The 11,407-nt window shown below is 44.9% G+C and overlaps 1 long non-coding RNA gene across 2 annotated transcripts; it reads left to right on the top strand.

Moving 5' to 3' along the window:
- Positions 1-2,745: 2,745 nt before the first annotated feature.
- On the top strand, positions 2,746-7,014 carry LOC144383651 (uncharacterized). Of its 2 annotated transcripts, none has more exons than XR_013451073.1 (4): positions 2,746-2,852; positions 2,997-3,130; positions 3,218-3,271; positions 6,609-7,014. It is a non-coding gene; the product is annotated as an uncharacterized LOC144383651 (long non-coding RNA). The 2 variants fall into 2 exon arrangements; XR_013451074.1 differs by having other exon boundaries at positions 2,750-2,852; positions 3,014-3,130.
- The last annotated feature ends 4,393 nt before the right edge of the window (positions 7,015-11,407 follow it).

Below are 11,407 nucleotides of genomic sequence, written 5' to 3'. Positions count from 1 at the left end.
AGAGACAAATCTCCCTCCCCAGATTGGCTCACACGTTTGTGGTATTCATGGAAAGGAACATTAATACAAGCAGCTACTATCCTCTGTGTTCTCTTTGCATTCGTAATTTGTGGTATCCCATTGATCCGTCATACGATTGCCCAACTCTTGGCGAAACAAATAGCTATGTACAGCCTGGGGTCACCGGATGACTCACCACCAAACTTGTTCCCTGGACGTGACTCTGACGATAACCCCAACAGTGACTCGGACTCCCTTGACGAGCTGAACACTTACGACCTCGACACATACGCAAAGTGACATAGTGACACACTGTGTGCATTCCTGTTGTTCTAAATGTTTTTTGTTTCACAGTAGCTTGCTAAAACAATGAGAAATAACATTCTCACAAAAACAGCTTTTATCCCTGCATTTATTAGTATGTAACGTAAATATGATCGATATAATTACCTTTCCACAATATTCTATATCTGTATTGTGTGATAGGGAATCAAGTTCCGGTATTGTGATTTAAACATGTTTTCGTTTCTTTTTTATTTCAATACTGTACACATGACATCTGGGGTGTAACTGTCAGCGGCCGAGGTTTCTTCTTAAAAACTAAAAGTGTTGCCAACAACGCCACCTAGGTAAAAGCCCTAGAAACTCTAAATAATTAAAAACAAAGGTTCGTTTGTTTGGAGGGGAGCAGTAAAACAATGACCCAAGAGGAGACAGGGGCGGAAATACGACTAAAAAAATATTTATTTTAATACAAAGGTTAAAATATATAAAAGGGAGCTAAAGTAGTCCGTCCAGGGTCATCACCACAGCAGGAGCGAAGTCCTGCGCGTCCCTAGTCCACTGGTGTGGACGTCTGACTGCCAGTCGCCCTCTGCTGCTGCTGCTGCTGCTGCTGCTGGTGGTGGTGGTGAGTCTGCTGCTGCCCTCCGCTGCTGCTGCTTCTGGTGGTGCGTCTACTGCTGCTGCTGCTGCTTCTGGTGGTGCGTCTGCTGCTGCTGCTGCTGCTGCTTCTGGTGGTGGTACCTCTGCTTCTGTCTTTCTTTCCTTGCTCCTTCTCCCTTCCCTCGTGTCTCGTTTCTTTCCGGCTCTCCTTGTTGCTCCCCGGCTCTCCTTTCCAGTTTCGCCCTGTTTCTTCCCTGATGCCAGTGTTCTGTCTTCCTGCTTAAAAAGAGAAAGTCCTGCCCCTGCCCCAATTGCTAATGAGTTGGGGACGATTGTCAATTGAGGACACAACTCAAACAAAACTCAAAGCAGATTATAAATTGTCCAGCATGCAATCACAAAACAACAAGTCATAGAAACATGTAATCATAAAATAACAAACTGTAAAACATGCAACAACAACTCAATAAAACATGCAATCAATGGTCCCCAATCGTCCACCCAGTGACATAACGCTCAAATCCTCCGAGAAGGTTTCCAGTCTTTTTCCTCTCCTAACAGATTTCTTCCTATTTTCCCCCATTTCGGAGGGTTTTTTAGGGAGATTTTGTTCTGTGGCAGGCAACGTTTTGTGAGCGATGTCCAGATGTTCATGTTTGTGATATTTGATGTGGTAAATATCAGATGGTAAATTTTTAGAGTAGGCTTTCTAAATTGATGCATAGTGTGTGATTATTATGTAATCAAAAGAGTGGAATGTAATGGGGAAATGATATGTAACCCTTTTAAATGCTTCATTTGTATAACCAGTTTAATAAGTGCTTAGATGACAAAGGCCCTGACATAAGAACTGACGTCTCCCACTTGGATTAGATGTTTCCAGCGTCATAGCTGTAGAGATTGAACAAAGTGTTTGTTATGTCTATGACCACCTTTGTTTTTGAATGTTGGGAGAGCAAGGACACGGTCAAAGAACTGACGTGTCTTACATGGATAAGATGTTCCCAGTACCCTGGCTGTAGAGACTCAACAAGATGGTCAAGGTTTCTGTTGACGCCACCGATATCTAAACTTAGGTACAAAAACTGCCTCGATGTGTTGGGGGGAGAAGGAGGTTCTTGACAGTCTACTAACCACGTAGCTGTTGTGACCCTCTTTCCCTTGCAAGAAAATAAACGGAGAAAAGACATACTTGACTCAGAGCCTTTGTTTCTTACTTAACGATTGTCTGTGCAAAATCTTCCACCACAGAACACAATTTGTAACCTAACAGAGGAAAGCCCTGAGGGTCACAAAGGCCTATACCCTCAGGAAAACAGACATCTTAAGTTTTAACGAGGAACACATATGTCGACTTAGTGCAGCATCATGTGACACAGCACCCCAGCCGGTGCCAACCCCCAAACGTTGTCTTCTTCTTCTCTTCAATGGTATGAGAGGCCCCTCCACAAATCAGTGAGACACTGGTGCTTCTGTTCAGATTCACCATTAAAAGCTTAATGCATGAATTAGGGGGCTATCTTCTTTTTAGCCAACAGGACACACTTTGTAACCTAACAGAGGAAAGCCCTGATCGCCACAAAGGCCTATACCCTCAGGAAAACATACATCTTAAGTTTTAACGGGGAACACATGTGTCGACTTAGTGCCGCATCATGTGACTCAGCACCCAAACGGTGCTAAACCCTAAATGGCTTGAGAATGGGTCGCCTCCCTGAGCCCCCAGGGATGGAGAAAAAACAGTGTCCTTATGTGGTGAACAGTGAGCAGTTTGTTTAGTTTTAATCAACAGATGAACCCCCACCCCCACTGAGACCCGGGGGTGTGTGTGAAAAACAGGATCCTTAGGTGGTAACAGCCGCGGTTCACTTCTTGACACCCTGGCAGACTGGTGCATCTTCACATTTAAGACATTTCCATTGAGAGCCAGATGTACTACAAGGGGGGAGCAATGGACCAGATATGTGGTAAGTACTTATTTCATTGTCAAATATATATATATACACACACACATTGGTATGAATAAAAAATAAATTAAAAAAAGCTTTAAAGATTGTACTATGTCGAGTGATTCGTATTTGTTTTTATATATTTATATATATTTTTAATAGGTATTTACACCTTTTAGAAATAGATGACAGCTCGACGCCTATACATGTGAGTCTTGAAAAACTGCAAAAGGAGATTGCTGCACTCAGTTGTCTACCAACAACGACTACGTGCCCCAACCAGGGAGCTGGCACAGGTAGGGAAAATGGCAGTATGATATAAGCTTTCTATATATTTATTATTTGACGAATCATTCATGGTGATTTTATAATTCTCTTGAAAGATTCGACATCTCGGGAAAAGTCGTCTGACCGTCGCTGTCAAACGGGGGTTGCAGGTAACTGGAACAATATCAAATATTTTTTATGTATTTTATTGATTATTGTTGTTGAACTTTTTTCTTTTTTTTTTAAATAATAAACTTGTATGCCCCTGCATCATTGTCTGTGTACACAAGTGGTCCGTCTGCATGATCCAACACATGGCTATTTGCACCGGAGGTATTAAACCCAGGGTCTAGGACACTGACCAAGTCTGCATATACTGCAGATACGATGAATGTTGTTCTGTATAATGAATTCTGTCAACATCATGAAAAGCTTCTGCAGGGTATGCAGCAGCAGCAGCAGCAGCACCATCAACGTGTGATCTGTTCACCAGTGCTTGTAGGCTTTTAAGCTGTTCCTCTGTATTCTGTAACAGGACCCTATACCCATCATCATTATTATTATTATGGTTATCCCCTGATCGTTGTATATCACCTGTGCCCCTCTTCAAAACTTTTCTGGGGGGAGGCATACTACACATCTGTATTGTTTATTTAGACACCACCCCACACCCTGCCTAGTAGATTACCTTGGATAAAATGTATTTGTAAGTAGAGCTATGATAGCTTCACTGGATGCATTCTGAGCGATCAGGTATTGTTTTATGAAGCTGCCGTTGGCGTCCTGTGTTTGTCTAGCCTCCTCTTGTTTCCTACATAGATAGGTTACTATCTATTTTAATGCGGTGTCGGAACGACGCAGTTCACTGATTTCATTTATCAACTCTACTTAAAAGGGGTTAGCGGTGTCCCTCGGGTGCACAATCACAACCGTGGGTTCTGTGGGTATACCTGCTCTGTTTTGTTGAAATGGGGTTACACACTCTGCCGATCTTGCTTCTACTGTAGTACTGTCTTCTTCATAGTCACAGACCCCCTGCAGCATTTCCTTGTCAGTCAAGCAGTCAGGGGAGCAGGCCCGAACAGAAGGGGGGCATGATGATACACTAACATGAGGAGGAGGGGAGATAATGAGGGGGGTGAGACCTCCTCAGGCATAGAGGGAAGGACAGTCACCATGAGAGAGATGCCTTCATTCAATGCATTTGAGATTAGACAAAGGGCTGATTTCAGAAACGTGGATCTTACTGACCTCGAGCAAATCCCCTACATGGTCAGAGAAAGAGTGGCGGGTGTAATTGATAGAGCTGTAGAGGCTTCTCCGGCTGGTAGTGTGCTGAACGTTTTGTTACGGGGGCCTTCATTGGCTAATGATATACAAGCTGTTCTACGTGTAAACGAGTCGTACAACTCTGACTTGTTTATGGAGCAAATTGCAGAAGTGATACAGAGCAATGATGAGGCTATAACGGATGATGAATTGGAATTAGTGATCACCGTAGGTAAAAATAGAAACGGTGGGGGCTATCTAAAATTAGCCAATGTACAATATGATGTGATATTATCAAAGAAGGGTCGGTTTCTGCACACCCCTGACAACACTGATAATAACCTGTGCTTTTCGCTCTGTTTAGCACATTTTAATCATCCAGACATGTCTACATTCATCATACATGCATCTACATTCTCCGATGTAGATGCTTTTGAAAGACATCTGGGTGTGAAAATCATAATCTTCCACCATGCTGCAGCAGGTCGTAAACGACTTCAGTGTTTCCAAACACACGAGGCGCCTCATCCCCGGACAGTCTGGTTATATCTACACAATGACCATTATCACCTGATTGAAAACCAGCAAGGCTTTTTTGGGGCAAAACAAGTATGCCGGTATTGCTACCAAGCCTATGACCCTCAACTATACCACAGCTGTGAACATCTGTGTAATGTGTGTTTTACATTAGAGTGTCGTACACATGTAGGTAAAACACAGAAATGCGGTGATTGTAAACGCATATGTAAGTCGAAATATTGTTTTGATCAGCACAAGCGGCCAGGAAGCGTCCATGCCCTCATCCCCTGTGATGCTATGAAATACTGTGAGGCATGTGGAAAAACATACAAAGCAGGACAAAAAGCATACAAATGCGCTCCAAAAGTCTGCGCCCACTGTGGTGAGCAACAGATTGAGAGAGGAGAGAAGAGATTGAATTTCAAGCAGGTCATCAGGTTGTTTATATTTACGCCATCTCCTTTCTGATGCTCACATGGTGGCTCTCATGGCAGCCGGAGGGGATTTTCCAGTCTGTGGTGTCGTAAGAGGGCAGAGAGAGTCTAAAGAGGAGGACGCTTCACTCGACCTCTAGTTAAGTACTCGCCCGTTAGTGGAAGTTGGCTACGGCAGCGTTGACCCTTCACCCGTCGTATAGGAGACAAAAGGTACATTGGCCTCGACAGAAACTCCTTAAAATGCCAATCACCAATTGCTTGACACCCTAATCAGTGAACAATCACCATGTGGTATTTTGACAAACAGAGTTTAAGGATTCAAGTCTTATTTGCTTCAGAAGAGAAGGCAAAACAGACGTACATCAGGTCAAACCTAGCAAAGTTAGGAGGGCACACTGGCAGTTAACTTAATAGTAGAGTCTAGAACACCAACTGGCACTAAAAAACTGAAAGAGAGCAAACTAGCAACCAAGATAACTTCAAACAGAGAGTACTGGCAGTAAAACGGCAGGAACTAAATTAAATCAGCAATCAAATTAACTTAAAACAGTAGAATCAACAACTAATTTAGCAGACTAGCTTGGTTTAAAGAAAAAGATACTTCAATTTCAGGTTGCCTGGATGTCTGATCGCCTTGTAGTAGAGATGCACGCACAACTACTGGAGTTCCTCAGGGTTCAGCCCTGGGACCCCTCCTCTTCTCACTCTACACCAGCTGTCATTCGCTCACATGGATTCCTCTACCAAAGCTATGCCGATGACACCCAACTAATTCTCTCCTTCCCTCATTCGGATACTCAAGTGGCGGCTCAGATCTCTGCCTGTCTGTCTGTCTGACATCTGTCCGCTCACCATTTGACCCCTGCTCTTCCGGGGGTTTGTATCCTTATGGTTGAATGCACTTATTGTTAGTCGCTTTGGATAAAAGTGTCTGCTAAATGACATGTAATGTAATCTAAAAGAACAAACACACCTACAGTACATGCACGTGTACAGTATAAAACTGAAACCCACATAACATACACAAAGAAAAAAATAGCAACACTGAACATGACAAATGCACAGGTGAAACAATCTGGCTGGACAGAAAGCGCTGCTTTCAGTGCTTGCACACCTGATTGTCAACAAGCCAATCTGGCTATACTTGACAGTTTTTTACATGTTTTGTGCGTGTTACGTACAGTGCTATAAGGGAATAAGTCTACAGATATGGTGTTCTTTTTTTGTGTTGTTGGTTTGTGTTTTTGTCTCCCCCTTCTGTTTCCATTCTCTCACTTCACAGATGTGCACACCTGGTCCCCCTCATCCAATCACCACACCTGTTCCAGATCTCCCATCAACCATTCCTTTTTATATAGTCAATGTTTGTTTTCAGGAGAGGAGGGCTATTTTGTGTTGAGCTGGGCTCTCGGTTGGAAGAGCACTGTCTTGTGGTAGTTGTGGTAATATCTTTTGGTGGTGTGCACAGGGTCAATGAGGACAGGTAAGATACTCCGGGGTTTACATATTGCATACACGTAGGTGTACCTGTTGTTAGTACCCTAGGCTAGAGTGAGCACCACCCACTGTACTTTTGGGTGCTAAGCACCGGTCAATGAGGGGCGGTTTGTTTAGGTTCTTTTCTTTGGTGCCACTGAAAGTCCTTGTTGATCCCTGTGTTGCACTTTTGCAAAATAAATACTTTTTTGTTACATTTTGTGTGGTGGATTTGTGTGGCTGGCGCCTCACTTGCTTTGACCTGTTGCCCTTATGTTGCGCTCCAGGTCGAGCCACCAGGGAGCGTAACATAAAATGGGGGCTCGTCCGGGATCTGTTGATCCTTAATAAGCAACAGGTTGGATGAGTGTTGGTGTGCAGTACACACGTCAAATAGGCTGGTAGTATTGGTTAATTTGAGTTAAAGACAACATGAGCATGTTTGATCTTCAGGGTTTTCTTGATGATCCTTCTGTGGAGCAGATTGATCACTGCACAAAAAAGGATTTGTATGCCATTGCGGCACATTTTGGATTTGCATTTTCACCAGTTCTGCTAAAGGCAGAGTTAAAGGAAGCGGTTGTAAATATGTTGGTAAGCAAAAAAGTGCTTGGTACGGACAGCAGTGCGACTGCTAATGAGGCCACTGTCTCACATTCCTTGTCTTCTAGCGCAGAGGACAGTTGTGAGGAAGAGGTAGTTGATGGAGGGCTGGTTGCGGATAAACCCGTTCCTTTAGATGAGGCCCCTGATTTCGATCTGAAGCCTCCTCGTACAGTGCCCCGATTTTCTCCGTTTTCCTCACCTAAGGTAAGCGATGAGGCCCGCCATAAGCTACGCCTAGCACGTTTGCAATTTGAGGCGCAGGAGAAAGAGCGGGATGCAGAATATAGTCACAGGTTGGCTATTCGGAAGATGGAGTTGGGAATTGAGGCGGAAAGAATGGCATTAGAAATAGCCGCAGAGAAAGAGGTGAAGCTAAAGCGCCTAGAACTAGAAGCTGCTGCTGCTGCTTTGAGTATAGCTCACTCTCCTAACCCTAATAGGTCCATCCACCTGGATCCCTCCGCTCCTACAAGAGGTTTTGAGGTGAGCAGAAATATTGTGTTGGTCCCTCAATTTCGTGAGGCGGAAGTAGACTCTTATTTTACTGCTTTTGAGCGAGTAGCTACCTCACTGGAATGGCCAAAAGAGGTCTGGTCAATACTGCTTCAGTGTAAGCTGACAGGGAAGGCACAGGAGATTTTAGCTGCACTACCTCTGGAAGATAGTTTGTGTTATGAAACAATTAAGACTGCTGTGCTTCGTGCCTACGAACTAGTGCCTGAAGCATATCGACAAAAGTTCAGAACATTAAAAAAATTGTCTAGCAAAACATTTGTTGAGTTCGCCCGCGAGAAGGAGACTCTGTTTAATAGATGGTGCAAGGCGAGCAACGTGACTAATTTTGACACTCTGTCTCAATTGGTTCTCATCGAAGAATTCAAGAATAGTCTGTCTGATCGAATTGTGACGTATCTCAATGAGCAAAAGGTGGAGACATTAGCGCAGGCTGCGGTGCTTGCTGATGAGTTTGTGTTATCACACAAACAAACGTTTGGAACTCTCCGATATGAGAGTAGGTCTTTTACTCCTTCTGCCTCGGCTAGAATGCAGTCTAGTCCGCCACGGCCATTGCCACTCCGCTCCACTGAGGAACGAGAGTGCTTCTACTGTCACCAAACGGGTCACATAAAGAATGACTGTTTTATGCTGAAACGCAAGCTGTCACAGCCAAGCAAACGACCAAAAGAGGTTGGTTTAGTGCGTGCGTTGGTGGCTCCAGTGTCGATGGAGATGGAGGGTGATACTCTGGAACCTTGTTATGAACCATTTATCTTGGACGGCCTGGTTTCCCTCAGCGCAAATTCGTTGAACCAGCGTCCAGTGCGCATACTTAGAGATACGGGCGCCGCTCAGTCTTTCATATTGTCAGACGTGTTACCCTTTTGTGATGACACTTTAAGTGGCTCTAGTGTGCTTGTGCAAGGCATTGAAATGGGGTTTGTGGCTGTGCCTCTCCATGAGATACATTTAGCCTGCGACCTAGCAAATGGAGTGTTTAAAGTGGGGGTACGCCCGTCTTTGCCCGTTAGAGGCATCACATTTCTGCTAGGGAATGACATCGCTGGTGGTAAAGTTATGCCAGTTTTAGAAATTCTAGAACGACCTGAGATCTTGCAGCCTGATGTGTTGGCTCAGGACTTCCCTGAAGTGTTCCCTGTGTGTGTGGTCACCCGTGCTCAAGCACGTAGCTTGGGTGAAGCAGTTGTTTTGTCGGATACTCTGTTCGCGACTGAGTTGAATGGCCAGACTGTTTCCCCTGTGTTTCCTCAGTCTGCTGCTGAGCCGAGTGTCCAGCCTAAGGTTCAGTGTGATCCGTCCACCAAAGAGACACCTAGGTAGCCCATGGTTCGAAGTAATCTAATTGCTGCTCAGAAGGAGGACATTACTTTAGCCAAGTGTTTTGCTGCGGCTCTTGCTCCGGAGAGCGCTAAAAATAAAGAAATAGATTATTTTATGGAAAATGATCTCCTGATGCGGAGATGGAAATCTCGCGTGGATTTGGATAATGGGAGGAGTAATGTTAGTCAAATTGTTGTTCCTACACAGTACCGACAGTCTGTTTTATCTCTGGCTCATGAACATCTCTGGTCTGGTCATCTAGGTATTACGAAGACCTATGACCGAGTGCTGCGACAATTCTTCTGGCCAGGTTTGAAGAGGGATGTGTCTTTGTTTTGCCGTACATGCCATGTATGTCAGGTCACGGGGAAGCCTAATCAGGTTATTAAGCCTGCGCCTCTTCACCCGGTCCCGGCTATGGGGGAACCGTTTGAGCATGTATTGGTGGATTGTGTTGGCCCTCTGCCAAAAACGAAATCTGGCAACCAGTTCCTATTAACTATAATGTGTGTAGCTACCCGGTACCCTGAAGCTATCCCTCTTAGGAGTATAACAGCTAAGGCAGTAGTTAGGGCCCTGATCAAGTTCTTTTCTACTTTCGGCCTCCCTAAGATCGTGCAAACCGATCAAGGTACCAACTTCCTTTCGGGTATTTTTGAGCAGATGTTAACATCACTGTCAATAGCACACAGAGTCTCGAGTGCTTATCACCCGGAGTCGCAGGGGGCACTTGAAAGATGGCATCAGACGTTTAAGTCAGTGTTGCGCAAATATATCATGGACAGCGGTAGGGAATGGGATGATGGAGTCCCCTTGGCTTTATTTGCAGTTCGGGAAATAGTGCAAGAGTCACTAGGTTTTAGTCCAGCAGAGCTGGTATTTGGCCACACAGTTAGAGGACCGTTAAGGGTGTTAAAGGATCAGCTAACAGGAGAGGGTTCGCCCACCCAGCGAAACGTGCTGACCTACGTGAGTCGCTTCCGAGAACGACTGCACGAGGCTTGCAGTATCGCTAAGGAAAGTCTCTCTGTTGCACAGCAGGGTATGAAGCGGCAGTTTGATAAAAAAGCACTTCCACGTCCTCTTCAAACAGGTGACTTGGTTTTAGTGTTGCTGCCTATTCCAGGTACTTCAATGAGTGCTCGATTTTCTGGCCCTTATACTATTGACAGGAGGTTGAGTGATACTGACTACGTTGTCAGGACTCCTAATAGAAGGCGGAAAACCAGAGTTTGTCATATAAACATGTTGAAAAAGTATTACACTAGAGGCGATGTCCAGCCTGAGACTCGCAGTGTACCTCTTGTAGCCACTGTTGCGGTGTCAGCTGTGAGTCCTAACACCGCGAATGACGAGGATGGCCTGAGTTTGCGCAATGCTCAGCAACAGACTCCTCGGTTGTCAAACTCAGAAATGTTGTTGAAACTTCCGTCCTTAATGTGTCATTTAAGCAGGGAGCAGGAAGCTGACCTACTCTGCCTTATCTCAGAGTTCCCCTGTCTGTTTGGAGATGTGCCTACCCGCACTACGGTGCTAGAGCACGACATCGATGTAGGTGAGTCCAGACCTATTAAGCAGCACCCGTACAGAGTAAATGCATACAACAGATCTCTGATGAAAAAAGAGGTTGATTATTTACTGGAGAATAACTTTGCACGACCCAGCTCCAGTCCATGGAGTTCTCCGTGCTTATTGGTTCCAAAGCCTGACGGTACTGTCCGATTCTGCACAGATTATCGTAAGGTAAACCATGTAACGGTGCCTGACTCATTTCCTATGCCCCGCGTAGATGATTGCGTGGATACCATAGGATCCGCTCGCTATGTCACAAAGTTGGATCTATTGAAAGGTTATTGGCAAGTTCCCCTTTCACCAAGGGCTTCTGCCATCAGTGCTTTTGCAACTCCTGATAATTTTGCGCAATATTTCGTGATGGCTTTCGGGATGAGAAACGCTCCGGCCACTTTCCAGAGGTTGGTGAGTAGTGTGTTCAGTGGTGTGCCTAACTGTACGGCATATTTGAATGATGTGGTAATACACTCGTCAGAGTGGACTGCTCATGTGGACTCTCTAAGAACAGTGTTTCAGCGACTAGCGGATGCATCTCTGACACTAAACCTTGCAAAATGTGAGTTTGGAAAGGCAACTGTGACCTACTTG

Source organism: Gasterosteus aculeatus, chromosome X, assembly GCF_964276395.1.
Source record: "Gasterosteus aculeatus chromosome X, fGasAcu3.hap1.1, whole genome shotgun sequence".
Classification (NCBI taxonomy): domain Eukaryota; kingdom Metazoa; phylum Chordata; class Actinopteri; order Perciformes; family Gasterosteidae; genus Gasterosteus; species Gasterosteus aculeatus.
The sequence above is the reverse complement of the archived record's forward strand: the minus strand, read 5'-3'. Positions and strand labels throughout refer to the sequence as shown.